At 36.5% G+C, this 16,793-nt stretch overlaps 1 protein-coding gene across 9 annotated transcripts in view; it reads right to left on the bottom strand.

The window, feature by feature from the left end:
* Positions 1 to 16,793, bottom strand: part of RTL4 (retrotransposon Gag like 4) — a 518,532-nt gene that overhangs the window by 354,511 nt on the left and 147,228 nt on the right. For 2 of the 9 annotated variants that reach the window (XR_011998093.1, XM_072743347.1), the window contains exon 1: positions 4,165 to 4,261. The exons of 6 other annotated variants lie outside the window; for them this stretch is intronic. The gene's annotated coding sequence lies outside the window, so the exon portion shown is untranslated. Of the gene's footprint in view, positions 1 to 4,164; positions 4,262 to 14,498; positions 14,536 to 16,793 lie in introns of those variants that run through there. One more of the 9 variants, XM_072743348.1, reaches the window with a different exon arrangement.

The raw sequence follows: 16,793 nt of genomic DNA, 5'->3' as shown, positions 1-16,793 counted from the left end.
CCGATGTGACTAGATCCTGGGTCTCCAGGATCAGGCCCTGGGAGGAAGGCAGCACTAAACCACTGAGCCACCTGGACTGCCTGTCATTTGGAATTTAAATGGTATGGCCACTTTGGAAAACAGTTTGGCAGCTTTTTACAGAACTAAACATGCAAACTACCATACAACCCAGAAATTGTACTCTTGTATATTTATCTCAAAGAATTAATATTCTATGTGCAAATAAAAACATGCACAGATATTGATAGCAGTTTTATTCATACTACCCCTAAACTGGTTACAACCCAGATGTTAACAGTAAATGATTAACTGATTAAACAAATGTGGCATATCCCTACCATGGAATACTACTCAGCAGTAAAAAGGAACAGACTATTGATAATAGCAATGACTTGGATGAATCTCTCAAAAATTATGTATGGTAAGAAAAAAAACAATCATAACTTACTGATGATTCCATTTATATAACTTTTTTTAGGTGCATAAGCAGTTGTTTCCTCAAAACTATATTTTGGTTGACGTATAACTAACATACAGTGTTATATTAATTTCAGGCATACAATATAATGATTCAATAATACTATACATTTCTCAGTACTCATCAAGATAAATGTAATCTTAATCTCCTTTATCTATTTCACCTATTCTCCCACTCACCCTTCCCTCTGGCAGCTACTAGTTTGTTCTTTGTATTTAAGAGTCTGGTTTTTTGTATCTCTCAGATTTTTTTGTTTGTTTTATTTCTTAAGTTCCACATATGAGTGAAATCATATGACATTTATCTTTCCCTTACTGGCTTATTTTAGTTAGCATTATACCTTCTATGTCCAGTCTACTGAATGGGAAAAGATATTTGCAAATGATATATTCAATAGGGAGTTAATATCAAAATATATAAAGAACTTATACAACTCAACACCAAAATGAATAAATAAAAAATAAAAAACAAAAACAAATAATCTAATTAAAATGGGCAGAGGACCTGAATAGACATTTTTCCAAAGAAGACATACAGATGGCCAACACAAACATGAAAAGATGCTCAGCATCACTAATTGTCAGGGAGGTGAAATCATCAGGAAATTCAAAACCATAATGAGATATCACTTTCTACATGTCAGAATGGCTAAAATAAAAAACAAATGAAATAACAAGTATTAGTGAGGATGTGGAGGGAAAGGAACCCTTGTGCCCTATGGGTAGGAATGCAAATTGGTGCAGCCACTGGGTAAAACAGTATGAAAGTTCCTCAAAAGAACTAAAAAATAGAATTACCATATTATCCAATAATAAATGACACTACTGGGTATTTACTCAAAGAAAACAACCAACACTAATTCAAAAAGAATATTACTCAGCCATGAAAAAAGAATAAGATCTTGCCATTTGTAACAATATGGATGGACCTAGATGGTATAATGCTAAGTGAAGTAAATGAAAGAAAAACCAATCACAGTTATGTAACTTTTTTAATGACAAAATTACAGAAATGGGGAACATATTTGTGATTGCCAGGGGTTAAGGATGGGGTTGGGAGGGCAGTAAAAAGGTGAGTTTGGTTATACAAGGGCAGCATTTGACTCTGGTAGTGGTGGTCACACAAATCTGCTCATGTGACAAAACTGTATAGAAGTAAACACACACACACACCCAACATGTAAAATTGGGGATATCTAATATGATAATTGAGTTATATAAATATTAATTCTCTGGTTTATTATGTTCTATTGTTATGCATGGTGTCATCATTGAGGGAATGAGATAAAGTATGCTCTGGGATACCTCTGTATTATTGCTTATAACTGCATGTAGCAAAATTACCTCAAAATAAAACATTATAAAAATCAATCCACATAAAAAAAGTGAATAGGTAATGCAAAATCAATGTTCTAAAACAAACACATTTCTCATGCAGAAGGAGGCTCTCCTGCAGGCTCTTGATTGAACCTAATTTAATTCCTCACAGGCTCTTTTTCCCCTTATTACCTGGTTCTCAACTGTGTTCCCAATGAGTCAGGTGCTTTTTAGTCTTCTCTCTTTCTTTCTGTGTATTACTTGTATTTTTCTAGTTCTTGACATGTTTCAACGGCACTATAACCACTGATGAAAGGCACTTACTCTCTTAAAGATATCTTTGCAGGTGAGTGAAGAATTCTCCTTGGATGCTCTGGGACTGAATGTAAGCTATTGATACAACAAAGTAGAAATAGTAGAATGATAGAACAAGGAGGGGGTAAGACTCAAAGAATGGTAATAAAAGAGATCTTTCAAAGGGAGTATGACCAGAGCCAACCAGAATGACTGCAGACTCATGAATGATATTCCCACCCCAACTTCTAGTTTGTACCTGTTGGCTTTTGACTTAAAAACAACCCACCAACTTTGGTGCTCAAATTACTCCTACTCATATTTGGATGTCTTGGGTAATTGATCTCAATATCTGAGCTTGAACTTCTCTCTAATTCCTAATTTATTAACTGGATTCTGATGTCTGTTGCCTTTTGCCATCTTTGAATTCTTTGTATTTTGGCATTGGCAACCCATGATGGCATGGCTGACCATAAAGCCAAATAGCAGAGTGCCCAATCCAATCCCTAGAATTAGACTCCTAAATTAGACATCTTTCCATTTACAACATGGGAGATCTTAAACAGAAACTTATTCCTGTAGGTTTAAGTTTCATCTGTAAAGTGGGTATAATAATATTTCCTACCTTTAGGTTGTGGTGGAGAGTCAATGAGTTATATAAAGCACTTAGAAGAGTGCCTGGCACATAACAAATGAAATAATGCATGGAAAGCCATTACTCATGTGCCTGCTATGTATAAATGCTCCATAAATTTTAACTATGAGGACTACTACTACTATACTACTCTTCTTATAATTAAGAAAGGAAATTGTTTAAAACGTCAGAATAGATTATCTGAAGCAGAACTTTGGTGTACAATGTGATTAACAGCTAATTCTGGAAAGTATCCAGCATTTCTTATAAAATGTTTGAGCATTTTTGGTAGAGTTTGGTAAGCCCCAGAAGGGCCCTTCTGGGAAGTTAGATTCATCCAAATGGTCTTATACAGAGTTACCTACACATCAGTCAGTCTTGTGACAAGCCCTATAACTTTTAACCAGATATGCCTTTCTTGATTCTAATCTAACAATGTCATTTACTACTATTTCGTCCTATAAAGTCTCCATGAAAGATATAGAAAGGCAGACAGGGGAACTAGGAAGAGGTTAATGGAGCCTCTCACATCCATTATTCCACTCATTCTTCCTCAAGTAGCTTAAAAGAAAGATCAAATGTGCACATAGCTGGTCTTTTTGTACTCTTTTAAGGATTTACATATACTTGTCTCCATCTTGAATATTATCTCATACCCCTCTGCTCTCAGCTCATTAAACTCTTCCAGAGGGGTACCTGGGTGGCTCACTGGTTGAGCATCTGCCTTTGGCTCAGGTCATGATCCTAGGGTTCTGGGATAGAGTTCTGCATCAGGTTTCCCACAGGGAGCCTGCTTCTTCCACTACCTATGTCTCTGCCTCTCTCTGCATGTTTCTCATGAATAAGCAAATAACATCTTTAAAAAATATAAACTCCTCCATAAACGGATCTTTCTTTCCCTTAACACAGGTAAAGTTCCTTTATGCCTCAGAGCCTTTGTATCTGTTGCTCCCTCTTCTGGTAATTGCCTACCCACTTCTGCAACCCCAGTGCCCTTACCTAGTTTTACCACAAAGAATATTACCTAGCCCCTTAGCTTAGAAGTAATACATAGTTATATACTCCATGGTACTCCACAGTTCTCCATAGTAATATGCTACACAACTCCAATCCCTTGCTTTAGCTCTGACACAAATTTTTGTATATCTTAAAGTTCTTTTTTTAAAAGATTTTGTTTATTCATGAGAGAGAGAGAGAGAGAGAGAGAGAGAGAGAGAGAGAGGCAGAGACACAGGCAGAGGGAGAAGCAGGCTCCATGCGGGGAGCCTGACATGGAACTTGATCCCGGGACTCCAGGATCATGCCCTGGGCCGAAGGCAGGCGCCAAACCGCTGAGCCACCCAGGGATCCCCATATCTTAAAGTTCTTGTCACACAGTCAGTATTCAAGAGATGTTGGACTCTAAAGTAAATTCTATCAAATATTTAAAGAAGAGTTAATACTTATTTTTCTCAAATTGTCCCAAAAAGCAGAAAAGAAAGCTTCCAAGATCATTCTATGAGGCCAGCGCTGTCTTAATACCAAAACCAGATGAAGACACTACAAAAGAGAAGAAAAATACAGGACAATATTTCTAATAAAAATAGATGCAAAAATTCTCAATAAAATATTAGCAAACCAAATCCAACAATACATTTTTAAAAAATCATTCACCATGATCAAGTAGGATTTATTCGAGGGATGGAGGGGTGATTTGATATTTACAAATCAATCAGCATGATATATCACATTAACAAGAGAAAGGATAAAAACCATGTGATCATCTCAATAGATACAGAAAAATCATTTGACAAAGTACGACATCCATTCATGATAAAGCCTCTCAACACAGTAGGCTTAGAGGGAATACACCTTAACGTAATAAAAGCCATATATGAAAAACCCACAGCTAACATCATAGTCAATGATGAAAAATTGAAAGCCTTTCCTCTAAGATAAGGAAAAAGACAAGGATATCCACTCTCACCACTTTTATTCAACATAGTATTGGAAGTCCTAGTCACAGTAATTAGACAACTAAAAGAAATAAAAGACATACAAATTGGCAAGAAAGAAGCAAAACTTTCACTATTTGCACGTAACATGTTACTTATATACAGAAAATCCTAAAGACTCCACCAAAAAAACTACTAGAACTGATAAATTAAGTTAAATCACAAGATATAAAATTAATATACAGGAAATTGTTGCATTTCTATGTTCCAATAATGAAGTAGCAGAAAGAAAAATTAAAAAACAATCCCACTTATAATTGTACCAAAAATAATAAAATACTTGGGAATAGGGGCACCTGGGTGGCTCGGACTCTTAATTTCAGCTGAGGTCATGATCTCGGGGTCGTGAGATCAAGCACCATATTGGGCTTTGCACTGGGCATACAGCCTGATTAAGATTCTCTCTTTCCCTATCCTTTTGCCATCCACCCCCCAGTTCATGCTCTCTCTCTCTCTCTCTCTAAAAAAATAGTTAGGAATAAACTTAACCAAGGAGGTGAAATATCTGTACTCTGACAACTATAAAACAATGATAAAAGAAATAGAAGATGACACAAATGGTAAGATAGTTCATGGTCATGATTTGGAAGAACCAGTATTGTGAAAATGCCCAAACTACCCCAAAAATCTACAGATTTAATCCAATCTTTATCAAAATACTCAATTGTTATCAAAATACCAACAACTTTTTTCACAGAACTAGAAAAAAATAATAATAAAAGTTGTATGGAATCACAAAAGACCTCAAATAGCAAAAACAATCCTGAGAAATAACAAAGCTTGAAAGTGTCACAATCCCAGATTTCAAGATATACTACAAAGCTGTAGTAATCAAAACAGTACGGTACTGGCACAAAAATAGACACATAGGTCAAAGGCACAGAAAAAAAGAGCCTAAAAATAAGCCCATATTTATATGGTCAGTTAATTTATTAAAAAGGAGGTAAGAGTATACAATGGGAGAAAAGACAGTCTCTTCAACAAATGGTGCTGGAAAAACTGATACCTACATGCAAAAGAAGGAAAAAAAAGGACCACTTAGTTACACTATACATAAAAATAAACTCAAAATTGATTAAAGACCTAAGTGTGAGCCCTCCTAGAAGAAAACAAAGACATTAATTTCTTTGATATCAGCCATAGAAACATTTTTCTAGATATATTTCCTCAGGCAAAGGAAACAAAAGCAAAAATAAACTATCAGGACTAAACCAAAATAAAAAGCTTCTGCAAAAAAAAAAAAAAAAAAAAAAAGCTTTTACACAAGAACACCTGGGTGGCTCAGCAGTTGAGCATCTGCCTTTGGCTCAGGGCATGATCCCGGAGTTCTGGATTGAGTCCCACATCAGGCTCCCTGCAGGGGAGGGAGCCTATGCCTCTGCCTCTCTTTCTGTGTCTCTCATGAATAAATAAATAAAATCTTTTTTAAAAAAGCTTCTACACAGCAAAGGAAATAATCAACAAAACTAAAAAGCAACCTACAGAATGGGAGAAGATATTTGCAAAGGCTATATCTAATAAAGGGGTAATATCTGAAATATATAAAGAATTGATATAACCAAACACCAAAAAACCCACAAATAATCCAATTAAAAAATGAGCAGAGCACTTGAATATACATTTTTCCAAACAAGATATACAGACGGTCAACAGACACGTGAAAAGATGCTCAACATCATTCATCATCAGGGAAATACAAATCAAAACCACAATGAGCTATCACCTCAAACATGTCAGAATGGCTAAAACCAAAAATATAAGAAATTACAATTGTTGTCAAGTATGTGGAGGAAAAGGAACCCTCCCAAGCACTGTTGGTGGGAATGCAAACTGGTGCAGCCACTGTGGAAAACATTATGGAGGTTCTGCAAAAAATTAAAATTAGAATTATTATGTGATCCAATAATTCCACTACTGGGTATTTATCCAATGAAAACAACATACTAATTCAAAAAGATATATGCACCCTTATGATTATTGCAGCATTATTTACAATAGTGAAGATATGGAAGCAACCCAAGTGTCCATTGATAGATGAATGGATAAATGGATAAAGATGATGTGATATATGTGGTGGAATATTACTCAGCCATAAAAAGAATAAGCTCTTGCTGTTTGCAACAACATGAATAGATCTATGAATGGATCTGGAGGGTGTAATGCTAAGTGAAATAAGTCGGTCAGACAAAGACAAATACCATACAATTGCACTCATATGTGGAATTTAAGATACAAAACAAATGAACAAAGAAAAAAAGAGACAAACAAAAAAAAAATCAAACTCCTAAATCCAGAAAACAAACTGGTGGTTTTCAGAAGAGAGGTAGATGGAGGAAACGTTAAAATAGATAAAGAGGATCAAGAAAAAAACAAACAAGAAATGATGGATGGATGGATGGATGGATGGATGGATGGATGGATGGATAAATGAGTGGCTGGATAAGTGAATGAATAAGTGCATGAATGGATATCATATATAGGTTATAGAAAAAGTATACATAGTCACAAAGCTATAAGAATAAGAGAGGACAAAAGGACCTAAATTACCTTATAGTGTAATTTTTAACTCTCATAACTTCAGAAACTGAACCCAGGAAGAGAAACATGGCCTGGTTAAGACCTCTAGTTAGTGGTAAAGTCAGGAACAGAATCTAGGTCTCCCAATATCCAAGTTATTCATTCACTTATACATTTATCCAGTGAATATTTATTGGGAGCCTACTACATGCCAGACATCATTCTAGGCTCTATGTATATATTAGGAAACAATTCAGATGAAAATCCCTGTCTGCAACCTTCTTGCACTGTTGGTGGGAATGCAAGCTGGTGCAGCCACTCTGGAAAACAGTGTGGAGGTTCCTCAAGAAGTTAAAAATAGAGCTACCCTATGGCCCAGCAATTGCACTACTGCATATTTACACCAAAGATACAGATGTAGTGAAATGACAGGACACCTGCACCCCAATGCTCATAGCAGCAATGTCCACAATAGCCAAACTGTGGAAGGAGCCAAGATGTCCTTCAACAGATGAATGGATAAAGATGTTTTATACATATAACATTGTGTGTTATATACACACACACTGGAATATTACTCAGCCATCAGAAAAGACAAATACCCACCATTTTCTTTGACATAGATAGAACTGGAGGGTATGATGCTGAATGAAATGAGTCAATCAGAGAAGTACAATCATCATATGGTTTCACTCATATGTGGCATATAAGAAATAATGAAAGGGACGATAAGGGAAAAGAGGGGAGCTGAGTGGGAAAAATTAGAGAGGGAGACAAACCATGAGAGATTCCTAACTGGGAAACAATCAAAGGGTTGCAGAAGGGAAAGTGGGTGGGGAGATAGGGTAACTGGCTTATGGGCTTTAAGGAGGGCATATAATGAGATGAGCACTGGGTGTTATACTATATGTTGGCAAATTGAATTTAAATTTAAAAAATAAATTAAAAATTAACTATATATTTGGATTAAACTATAAAAAAAATCCCTGCCCTCATGAAGCTTCTTTACTAGTGGGGAGAGGAAGATGATAAACAAGTTAGTAAGAAAATTATGTGTTAGAAAGTGGCAAATCTATCTCTGTTCCTTGACCATATGCCAAACTCATTTTCAATTCATTTCTTCTTAAGAATAAATAAAAGGGGCATCTGGGTGGCACAGTCAGTTAAGCATCCAACTCTTGGTTTCAGCTCAGGTTCTGATCTCAGGGTCATGAGATCAAGCCCTGTGTGTCAGGCTACATGCTCAACACAGAGTCTGCTTGAGACTCTCTCTCCTTCTGCCTTCCCCCTTCAAATAAATATATTTTTTAAAAGAATATAAAGGACAGCCCAGGTGGCTCAGCGGTTTAGTGCTGCCTTCCTCCCAGGGCCTGATCCTGGAGACCCGGGCTCCCTGCATAGAGCCTGCTTCTCCCTCTGCCTGTGTCTCTGCCTCTCTCTCTCTCTCTCTCTCTGTCTCTCATGAATAAATAAATAAAATGTTTTAAAAAAAGAATATAAAAATAGTATATCCAAGTTTCTTTCCTTCTGTCCCATTTATTCACTCATACACATATCTCTTCAGAGCATGCTGCACTCTCTCTGGACTATAACAACCCCAGATCTCTTTAGTAGTACATTTTCTGCCCAGTCACATTTTTTTTTCCTGAATCCTAATCCCTCACCATGTGCTCAGTACCCAACAATCTGATGAGGCATTCTGCTCTGAACTTTTCTTCTTTTACTTCTCTGTACCATGCAAAAGAAGTCAGGGGTTAGCTATTTATGAGGCTGTGAAGAGAAGCCAGTCATAAAAGTGACATCTACAGAAACTAATTTGGGACTTCTGCTTCCAGAAATATGTGGTCGACATACTTTTCCCTATTTCTCCCACTAAGTACAACTAAAATCCTGAAAATTACATAAAAAGAAAACATAAGAAGATTCTGAAGGGTAAAGAGGAGAAAGCACAGAAGCTAGAGACCTCAGGACCAGGAAACAACATGGAGCTATGTCCCTGGGTTTTTGTTTTGCTCGTATATTTCAGACATGTAGCAGAAGAAATCAATAACCTGGTAATGCCAATGGGTGCAGCCCAAAAATTTGCCAACAAAAGTCTGTTCTTTCTAGCCAGAGAATTAGGAAAGAAGCCTAACAAGAGAGAAAACTTTTGAACAATACTGCAGTGCAATACTGCAATACTACTGTATTCCAACCATTCACCACAGAAAAACTTGTGGCTTCCTCCTAACCAGTACAGGAATAATGAATTACAGCTTAGACTTCTACACTCACAAGGTTGCAACGAGGCAGTCTAACTTCCATGCTAGGGTGGTACCAGATAAGGCTAAGCAAGAAGCTGACACTTTCTTTTTTTTAAAAAAAGATTTTATTTATTTATTTATTTATTTATTTATTTATTTATTTATTTATTTATGAGAGAGAGAGACGCAGAGACACAGGCAGAGGGAGAAGCAGGCTCCATGCAGGGAGCCTGACGTGGGACTCAATCCTCGGTCTCCAGGATCACACCCTGGGCTAAAGGTGGCGCTAAACCACTGAGCCACCTGGGCTGCCCTAGAAGTTGACACTTTGATCACTGTATGACCAGAATGAGCTTCCCCCTCCACATTGTCAGTGGAGGCCAGGTGGGGAAATTAGACTTCCACCCATCCCCAGCATTAACAGGGTCCCATTACTGTCCCTACTCCATCTAACTGCAGAATACACATTCTTTTCAAGTGTCTGTATACACATAGCAAGAGAGATTATATCCTGAGCCATAAAAAAAAAAACTCCAAATATTTAAAAGAAATAAAATTACACATAATGCATTCTCTGGCCACAAAGAAATCAAACTAGAAACCAATAATAGAAAGACAAAAGGAAAATATCTAAAAATCTTGGTAACTAAAAAATACATTTTTTTCTTTTTTTTTCTTTTCTTTCTTTCTTTCTTTCTTTTTTTTTTTGAGAAAGAGAGGGAGAGAAAGCACATGCATGAGCAGGGGATGAGCAGAGGGAAAGGGAGAGAGAATCTTAAGCAGGCTCCATGCTCAGCACAGAGCCCCACATAGGGCTCAGTCTCATGACCCCAAGATCATGACCTAAGTTAAAATCAAGAATTGGACACTTAATCAATTGAACCACCCTGGTGCCCCTAAAGAATGCATTTCTAAATAACATATGATTGAAAGAAGAACTCTTAAAGGAAAGTTTTTAAATATGTGGAAATGAATGAAAATATAACATCAAAATTTGTAAGTTATAGATAAAGCTATGCTAACCAGGAAATTTATAACAATAAATGAATACATTAGAAAAGAGGAAAGTCTCAAAACAATAATCTAAGCACTCCCTCAAGAACCCAATAAAAGAGCAAAATAAATACAAATCAAACATAAGGAAGAAAACAAAAGACAAGGAAAATCAATGAAATTGAAAACAAAAACAATAGGAAAAAAATCAATGAAACAAAGAGTTAATTCTTTGAAGAGATTGATAAAATTGACAACCCTCTAGAGGGAACCCTGGGTGGCTCAGCAGTTTGGCGCCTACCTTTGGCCCAGGGTGTGATCCTGGAGTCCCAGGATCGAGTCCCACATTGGGTTCCCTGCATGGAGCCTGCTTCTCTCTCTGCCTGTGTCTCTGCCTCTCTCTCTCTGTGTCTCTCAGGAATAAATAAATAAAATCTTAAAAAAAAAAACCCTCTAGAAAGACTGAGGAAGAGAAAGAGAGAAAAGTCAGAAATTACCACAAGGAAACTCATAGAATACTTATCACTCCAAATCCTGCAGATATCACAAGGATATTAAAGGAATACTATTTGAAGAAAAAAACCTCTACACACAAAAATTTGAGAACTTAGATGAAATGAGCCAATTTTTCAAAAAACAAAATCTAGGGATGCCTGAGTGGCTCGGTGGGTGAGCATATGCCTTCCACTCAGGGCATGGTTTTAGAGTCCGGGGATCAAGTCTCACATCAGGCTCCCTGCAAGGAGGCTATTTCTCCCTCTGCCTGTGTCTGTGTCTCTCTCTCTGTGTCTCTCATGAATAAATAAGTAAAATCTTCTTTAAAAATCTACCACAATTTATCCAATATGAAATAAATAACATGAACAGGTCTATCACTGTTAAGGAAATTAAAGCTGTAACTTTAAACGGCCCAAAAATTATCTATAAGCCCAGATGGTTTCATAGAGAATTCTACTCAGACACTTAAAAGTATTAGTACCAATTCTACACAATCTCTTCCAGAAAAGAGAAGAGGGAGTACTCCTCAGTTGATTTTATGAAGCTAGCATTATCCTGATACCAAAACCAGATAAAGAAAGTACAAAGAAAGAAAATTTCAGATTAATATTCCTCATGAACATAGACACAATAATCCTTCACAACATATTAATAATTAGAATTCAGCACTATATGAAATGAATTATAAATGATGAACTAGTGGGGTTTATTCCAAGGATTCAAGACCAGTTCGATATTCAAAACATTCAGTAAAATCCACTACATTTGCAGGTTAAATAAGAGAAATCAGATACTTATATCAATTGATGCAAAAGAAAAAAAAGCCTTTTACAAAATTCAACAGTTCATGATAAAAGTTCTCAGAAAAATAGGAATAGAAGGAAATTTTTTCACCTTAATAAAGAGAATCTACAAAACACCTAAAGCTAACATAATAAGTAATGCTCTAAGATTGAATGTTCTATTCCTGAGACTGTGAACAAGCCAAGAATGTATGCATTCACCAATTTTATTCAACACAGTGATGGAAGTTTTAGCCAGTATAAGGCAAGAAAAGTAAATAAAAGTCACACAGATCACAAAGGAAAAAAATACAACCATCCCTATTTACAGATGGCATGGCTGTCTATGCAGAAAATCCCAAAGAATTTATAAAGGTTTGCCTAGGACTAATGAATGAATTCAGCAAGATTGCAAGATATAAGATAAACATAAAAACACAGCTGTATTTCTATATACTAGTGATGAAAATGTACACATTAAAATTAAAAATACAATTTATTCAAAATATGAACTACTTAAATTTAACAGAACATGTACAAGACTTGTACGCTGAAAACTACATAATTGATGAAGGAAGTCAAATCATATCTAAATAAATGGAGAGGCATACCGTGTTCATGGATTGGAAGAACAATAATTCAGTATAGTAATGATGACAGTTCTTCCCAGATTGATAGATGGGTTTAATTCCTGACAAACTCCTATCAAACTGTCAGCAAGATGTTTTGTAGATATGGACAGGTTTATTCTAAAATTTTATGGAAGAGCAAAAGAACTAGAATAATGCAATTTTTAAAAAGAGGAGCAAAGTTCTAAGAATCAGAGACAAGTAATAAAAATCAATCTACTTGATTCCAAGAATTAGCATATAGCTGTAATAATCAAGATAGTGTGGTTATTAATAAAGAGATACACATAGATCAAGAGAACAAAATATAGAAACTAGAAATAGATCAACACAAATATGTACAACATTATTTTTTCAAAGGTGCAAGATCAATTCAGTGGAGGAAAGACAGCTTTTTCAACAAATGGTGGTGAGCACTTTGACATTTATGAGGGAAAAAAAAACAAAACCTTGACATGAACCTCAAACACACAAATTACAGTCCCCCCAAATTTCAAAGTGTGTCACTAACTTAAATATAAAATCTAAAATGATGAACCAAATAAAGGTAAAAACTTCAGGATCTAGGAGTAGGCAAAAATTTCTTAGACTTGACACCAAAGACATGATCCATAAAAGGAAATATTAATATATTTGTACCCAGGGGACCTTGAGAAGATGGCAAAGAAGGAAGACTTTAAGCTGACTCTGTCCCATGTTTACAACTAGATACCACTTATGGCCTCGTAAATAAACTGGAGAGCTACTCAAAGAAAGGCAGAACAAACTCCACAACTAAATGTGGAGAAGTCACACCTGAGAAGTTAGGAAGGGCAGAAACCGTGGTCAGGAGGGACCCACAGAAGGGAGGGAGCATGTGGAAGGAAAAGCACCAGGGATCCCACACAGGTAAAACAAATACCCATAAAGTCTGGCTTTGAAAACCAGAGGAGCTGAATTCCCTGAGATTGTATAATTAGCAGGACTTGGAGCTGGGGACTTTAAAAGCTGACTCACCCCTGGGTGAGCCTGGAGGGTGAGTGATAGCTGGGTCACCACCCTTAAAGAAACAGTAACTCATGGAGAGGCAACATAGAAGCAACAGCTTGCAGAACAGGAGGGAGATCTGTTTATACTGATTTCACAGCCTGTTGGAGGGACTTCTCTGGGAACAAAGTATCTGGCAGGTGCCATTTTTCTCCTTCATCCCCTGACATAAACAAAGCCACCTGTGGGAGGCAGCACTACACAGACACTTGCTACCTAATCTGCTAGTAGTGCACCCTGCTCACATGTTCTTCTGAGGACTTGCCCACTCCCTTCTGGCCTCAGCCCTGGCCTCAGGGCAAATTTGGTTAATGCTGTGGGTGTACACCCCGCACAGCCACCACACACACAGATGCTGGGCACTTCCTGCAACCACCACTTCCACTGTGCACTGTGCCCCTGGCTGCTGCCACCACCTTCATACCCCAGACCCCAGCGGCCACCATGCTTCAGGGCATCTGTCCTAGAACTAGCAGCTCAGCCCAAATTTTCTTTACACCACTGCCCCACCCCTGAGCCCTCCTGCAGTCATGCCACCTTAGAACTTGCCTGTTTGGGTCTTATTAACCCCACATAGAACAAGCACAGCCCACAACAGGAAGATAGTCAGTGCAGACATCCAGACTGAAACAAAAAGTGACTCAGACAAAACAGCAGGATGCAAGCAACACACAGAGGAGACTCCCCTGAAATGCCAGGTTCTGGTGAACAGGGAACAGCATGCTGCAGAGTACTATAGGCCCTCTTCTCCATAAAGTTACTACTTTCAAGAGCAGAAGCTGTAGCTGACTTTCCTAACACAGAGAACCAGAGACAGAGAGGTAGACAAAATAAGACAGGAGAATATATCCCAAGTGAAAGAACAAAACAAAATCATAGCAGGAGATCTAAGTGAAACAGAAATAAGTAATATGCCTGATATAAAGTTTAAAATTTTACTATTTTTAAATAATCTCCACATTCAACAGGGGGTTTGAACCCACAACTCCAACATCAAGAGTCACATGCTCCATTGGCTGAACCAGCCAGTGCCCCTGCCTGAGAGAGAATTAAAAGTAATGATAAAAAAAAATAATGATCATAAGGATACTCACTGGACTTCAGAAAAGGGTGGAGGACATCAGTGTGACCCTGATGAAGAGATAAAAAATAACAAACCAGAGATGAAGAGTTCAATAAATGAAATTAAAAACACAATAGATGGAATAAATAGCAGACAGGAAGCAGGGGAATATACATATCAATGACCTGGAGCATAGAATCATGAAAAGCGATCAACCTGAACGTATGAGAGACAAACAAATACTGCACAATGAGAATAGACTTAGAGAACTCAATGACACCATCAAGCAAAATAACATTTTTATTACAATGATCACAGAAGGAGAACATGGAAAAAAGGGGGCAGAAAATGTACTTGACTAAATAATAGCTGAAAACTTCCTGAAACTAGAGAAGGAAACAGAGACCCAGATTCAGGAGGCACAGAGGTACCACAACAAACTCAATCCAAGAAGATACACACCAAGACATAGTAATGAAAATGGCAAAAAAAAGTAGTGATGAAGAATTTTAAAGGTTATGAGAGAAAAGAAGACAGCTACATACAAAAGAAACCCCAAAGGCTATCAGCTGATTTTTCAGCAAAAACACCGCAGGCCAGCTTCTCCCTCTGCCTATGTCTCTGCCTCTCTCTCTCTCCGTGTCTCTCATGAATAAATAAATAAAATATTTAAAAAAAAATACTGCAGGCCAGAAGGGAGTGGCATATTATATTCAAAATGCTGAAAGGGAAAAAGCTACAGTTAAGAATACCCAATCAAGGAAAGCTATCATTCAGAATAGAAGGGGAGATAGTTTCCAGACAAACAAAAGTTAAAAGAACTCATGAGAACTAAACCAGCTCTACCAGAAATGTTATGGGGGACTCTGTGAGCAGAAAACAAAAACTAAAAGTAAGAGGAAGATAAATAGAAAGGACAAAAGTAGACAATTAAATATACCAGTAAAAATCAGTCAAGAGAAGCACAAAAGAAAATGATGTAAAATATGACGCCAAATTTCTGAACCATGGAGGGGAGAGAATGAGTTCTAAATTAAGTGACCATCAGCTTAATATAGACTGTTATATGCAGAAGGTATTACATATAAAACAAGTGGTAACCACAAATCAAGAACAGTAATAGATATGTAAAAAATAAAGAGAAAGGAATTCAAGTATATCATTAAGAAAACCAAAAAACAATGAAAGATAGAGGAGAAAGGATCAAAGAAAAGGTTCAAAATGATAAAAAAATAAGTAATTTCTCTCTCTCTTCTCTCTATCTCTCTCAAATAAATAAATAAATAAAATTTAAAAATACAATAATAGTAGAGGAACATTAACATTCCCCTCACATCAATGGACAGATACCCAAACAGAAAATCGACAAGGAAACAGTGGCTTTGAAAGATACACTGAACCTGATGGTTTTAACAAATATATTCAGAACATTCTATCCTAAAACAGCAGAATACACATTATTTTCAAGTGCACTTGAACATTCTCCGGAATAGATTACATATTAGGACATAAAACAAGTCTCAACAAATTCCAGAAGATTGAAGTCATACTATGCATCTTTTCTGATCACAATGCTGTGAAATGAGAAGTCAACCACAAGAAAAAAACCTGGAAAGACCACAAATACATGGATGTTGAAAAACATGCTACTAAACAATGAATGGGTCAATCAGGTATAAAAGAAAAAAATTAAAAGTACATGAAAACAAAGGAAAATTAAAACACAACAGTTCAAAACCTCTGGGATGTAGCAAAAGCAGTTCTAAGAGGATAGTTTATTGCAATACAGGCCTACTGTAGGAAGCAGGAAGAGTCACAAATAAACCATCTAACCTTACACCTAAAGGAGCTAGAAAAAGAACAAGAAACGCAACCTAAAACCAGCAGAAGGAAGGAAATAATAAATATTAGAATAAAAATAAACAATGTAGATACTAAAAAAACAATAGAACAGATCAAACCAAGGAAACCAGGAACTGATTCTTTGAAAAAAAAAATTGATAAAACTCTAGCCAGACTTATCACGTAAAAAAGACAATGACTCAAATAAATAAAATTGTAAATGAGGGAGGAGAAATAACAACCAACACCACAGAAATACAAACAATTATAAGAGCATATTATGAAAAACTATATTCCAACTCATTAGACAACTTAGAAAAAACTGGATAAATTTCTAGAAACATATAGCCTATCAAAACTAAAGCAGAAAAAAAAGGAAAATTTAAACTGACCAATTACCAGCAAGGAGACTGAATTAATAATCAATAATTCCCAACAAACAGAATTCCAGGACCAGACGGCTTCACAGGAGAATTCTATGAAA

Source organism: Vulpes vulpes, chromosome X (assembly GCF_048418805.1).
Source record: "Vulpes vulpes isolate BD-2025 chromosome X, VulVul3, whole genome shotgun sequence".
NCBI lineage: Eukaryota > Metazoa > Chordata > Mammalia > Carnivora > Canidae > Vulpes > Vulpes vulpes.
Note: the sequence above shows the minus strand (reverse complement) of the source record. Positions and strands in the feature narration are given on the sequence as shown.